The 4,157-nt window shown below is 41.9% G+C and overlaps 1 long non-coding RNA gene across 4 annotated transcripts in view; it reads left to right on the top strand.

Annotated features, from left to right (window-relative positions):
* LOC112954738 overlaps positions 1-3,539 on the top strand; it is a 16,723-nt gene extending 13,184 nt beyond the window's left edge. For 3 of the 4 annotated variants that reach the window (XR_003250770.1, XR_003250771.1, XR_003250769.1), the window contains exons 5-6: positions 164-248; positions 3,211-3,539. This is a non-coding gene — a long non-coding RNA (uncharacterized LOC112954738). The remainder of the gene's footprint in view (positions 1-163; positions 249-3,210) is intronic. The other variant, XR_003250772.1, reaches the window with a different exon arrangement.
* The last annotated feature ends 618 nt before the right edge of the window (positions 3,540-4,157 follow it).

Below are 4,157 nucleotides of genomic sequence, written 5' to 3' on the forward strand. Positions count from 1 at the left end.
CCTTCCTTGCCTTCCTTGCCTTCCTTGCCTTCCTTGCCTTCCTTGCCTTCCTTGCCTTCCTTGCCTTCCTTGCCTTCCTTGCCTTCCTTGCCTTCCCTCCCTCAGTTTGTTTGTTTAACTTTACTTAATGACTATATGAAAGTAGTTTTGCCATTGATTGCAGATTTGGACATCTCTTCCACTACGATTCCCCATTGATCGTGAGTTCACAAAATATGTCGTACAGATGAATGCTTCTGAAAGTGAGGGTAAGTTTCTGCACCCAAACATAGAAATAGAAATTAAAAAGTATCACATAGCATCTTTGAATGAATGGAAAACTTTACATTGCTGAAACATTTGATAAATGCTGGTGAAAAAAATAGTGAAATATGATAAAAGGAGACATGAAAGTGTGAAACAGAGTGAAGCCAGTGGGGTTAAAAGAAAAGGAGAGGTTAATAAGTAAATAATTTGAGTTGAAAATACAAAGAGAAAAAAAAAAGGAAAAGGTAAAGAGATTGAGAAAAACACCACCTTCTGTAGCAATAAGCTAAGAAAAGCGTCACCTCCAGAAAAGCCAGTTCAGACACAGCAGTAAGGCATGGATGCCCACATTTCCCAAGAAAATTGTGGGTGATATCAGCTGGACCTTAATATGTAAAAAAGATCAGCAATGTCTTCTGCTTGAAGCTTAAAATGAAAAGACTTACGTTGTTAAATGATGCCATCTGACCACGTAGGATTGACACCTTTATTCTAAGAGGAATAGTGAGCTCAGGGTTAATGTGGATTTTACTGTAGATTGGCACTGTTCATTTTCTGTGTATGCCTCCGTCTTCTCATCTGCTTCCCCGTCTTCTTGCTTTGGCAAAAAGTAGAAGTGCCAAAATACGTCGAGGAAGTGATTCAAGTGACATTTTTTTGGCTTGACTACGACCGTCAATGTCTAGAAATGTTTTAAGAAGACACATATGTGTCTGTGGGCACATATGCTTGTGCACATAGCTGAGTTTCTGCACAGCCTGCCCAGAAGGTGGGTTATTCTGTGGATGTGGTGGCCTGGGCCGTGGTTTCCGGAGCCCGCCGCGCTGGGGAAGGCCCGTGCGGTCCCTGCCGTGGCAGCTGCGGTTCGGGCTGAGCGGGGCCGCGTCTCCGCTGCGGCTGCAGGATCGTGCAGCGCTGCCCGGGCAGCACCGCCGCAACCGCCCTTGTGCCGCGTGGGGTGGTGTCTGGGGCAGGCGGGGAGGCCCTCGCTGCAGCGCAGAGCTGCCCGCAGCGGTAGCGTTGCCAGCTGCTTCCGTTGCCCCCGCCACGAGCTGCTGCTCCCACGGGATGCCGAGGAGCCAGCGGGCAGGAGCACAGACGAGCCCAGGCTCTTGCAGGGTATTTATCATGAGTTAACAAACAACTCTAGATAAAATCTTTACTCCAGTGAATCTAATGGATGTTTTGTGGTGGTCGTGTTTTAAGATTCTTCCTGACAAATCCATTTCTGCCAGGCCAGAGTTCTAGGGCACAAGGTACCATGAACACCTCTCTGCTCTGTGATCCCAGGAAACCATTTTCAGGTACCCAACATACCTATCCACGCAACAAAAGTCACCAGGAGCTGGGAGTCTCTGAGAACAGATCCTTGGCCTTACTCTGTTTTACAGAGTAACTGTTTTTTTAACAGGAATGTTTAAAGAATAATGAATGTTCATAAAGTGATACTGATTACACACTGCTCTCTTGCTGCTGCTGCTGTTACTGACAGAGACTTTCTCTGTGCTCAGACATATAAAATATGATTAGAAAGGTTCCACTGACAAGCTTTATTCTCCATCCAGAACAGCTCAGATATCAGTAATTAAGTATATATATGTATCATATATGTTTGCTGTGGATACAAATGTATATAAAACCAATGCATTAGAAGCCTTGCCTAGACTGTAATGCAACATTTATTTTTAAAGTCTTTTTAAAACATATTCATATTGAGCATTCTAATGCACTCTAATGCAAAGGAATCAATAGCCTTTACACCACAGATAGTTTATTGTACACAGCAAATGAATAATACAAAATTCAGTGCACTTAACAGCCCAATATTAGACTTCATAATTTGTATAAATCAGAATGCTTTTTGCATTTCCTGAAACACAGTACCACAAAGTGTACAGACAGAAAACTACTGTTTATTCTCCAGCCAATTAATCTTTTTTTCTAAATAAAAATATTTGCAATCAATTTCCATCATTGTATAGATGAAACATTAGACATAAGCTTGAACTCCTGAAAATTCTAGAAATACTAAACATAAACTAAGTTCCTGAATTTATTATTAGTATATAAAGTAATTGTTCATATTGTAAAACTGAATTACAGGACTTTCACTGTTCATTATTTACAGGTAAAGTTACTCCAGAATACATTTGATATTGCTGCTCATGATGACAATTAGTGTGTATTATAATAATAGCTGTAGTCTTAATAACAAATCTCAGACAAAAGTGGTTCCTGTAGCTGCACATTTTACCACACTGCCTTCTTTTAGGCTCTTTTAGGCTCAGCTGTGTTTTTATTACACACTAACCTGCTTTTCCTGTTGTTATTACTGTATGTTATTGCCATCACAGACACTGACTCAGAAATTTAAAAGAAATATCTTTACACTGAGTTGTACACAGCCCGCTTTACTGTTTCTCAGATAGTTTGAGTCCATATTTGGCTAACAGGAAAATGAGATCTGTCCTTGCTTCACCAGATCAGTTGTCCATATTTTATTTTTTTGAGTCAGTCTAATGTGCAGTATCAGGTAGCTTTTATTTCGGTGCTTTAGAGTAAACACAGTGTTTTTCCAGATTGAGGTGGTGAGAATGAAAGCAGGACTGGTTCAGCTGATTTCAAACCTGGTCTATTTTAGTTTAAGCATCATTTCCAAACATATATTGAAAAAAAAAAATGAAGCAGAGAATGTTACAATGTAGTGTTATGTATGTTATAGGATTAAGACAAACTGTTTAATTGATAGCACCTTTTAATCTGAGCTACTGGTTCATATTAACATTTTAGAAATCTGTCTGTAATAGCACATGCTGCCTGTTTGACTGAAGTGGGCTAAAACAAATTGGAAATAGCTTGTCATAAAAAACAGTATTTTGACATGCATAGCTTTGTTTTTATGATATGTCTGAATATTTTAACTGCACCTTAGTGAAGGACTTGTCTAAATTTCATCTTTTCCAGCAGGGATTTGGCAACACTGAATGCTAAGCATAAACTTTGGAAGCAGCGGAGAAGGAATTCCTACTTCACCCAGAGGGATGCTATCTTGGATGAGAAGCAGAATTAGATTCCCTCCAGGTCTGCATGTTACAGCAGGACAAAATAGAAAGTTTGCCGTGTTTGCATTTGAAATGTTATCTTTAAAAGATGCTTTATGATAATCCTTCTAAACACTGCATTGCTTATGCTTCAGACTAGCATATAAAAGCAGTTTTCTGGACTTGGGTGGAAAAAATCTGGACTGGCAGATAAAGAGTAAAGCAAGTCCACTTTCTTCCCCAGTGCTTCATGATGCATTTGTCATTTTAAAATCATACATTCAAGAGATCCCAAATCAATTTCATCTTTATTTATGGGATTTTAACTTGGCTCTAGCACGAAAGCCATTATTTTGTGCTTCTGTCTGCCCAGAAGGAAAACAAATTAACATTCTTGAGGCGGAAGCTGGAAGTGGATGTTTGTTTGTCCTGTTATCTCATATCCTCCTTTTCTGGGTCACAGAGAACAAGGCACGGGCTCGCCTGGAAGCGTTTCAGGGCTGCAGTAGGTATTTCGGGTGGAGGTGGAGTTTGCTTCACATGCAACAAAAGCTGTGCAATCCATGACAGCTGATTTATTGGTGTGTAACCTTTCTGTTATCCTTTATAAGATGAGCAGCTGTACATTCCGTCCGTGGGTATCATCTGGCGTGTAGGTGGCCCTGTCCAGCGCGGTGCCTGTGAAATGGCACCGTGTTTTAAACAGAGGGGTACAAATCCTCCAGCCATCCCTCTCCTCTCCGCCGAGGGAAGGCGCTGCCCTGCTCGGCGCCAGGCCCCGCGGGCTCGAGCTCTCGCGGGGCCGCGGGACGGGGCATTTCGTGTCACTGAGTGCCCGGGCGGCCCCGCCGCGCCGCCATGAGCGGGGCC

Source organism: Nothoprocta perdicaria, unplaced genomic scaffold, assembly GCF_003342845.1.
Source record: "Nothoprocta perdicaria isolate Ctin4 unplaced genomic scaffold, notPer1 scaffold_50, whole genome shotgun sequence".
In the NCBI taxonomy this organism is placed as follows: Eukaryota; Metazoa; Chordata; class Aves; order Tinamiformes; family Tinamidae; genus Nothoprocta; species Nothoprocta perdicaria.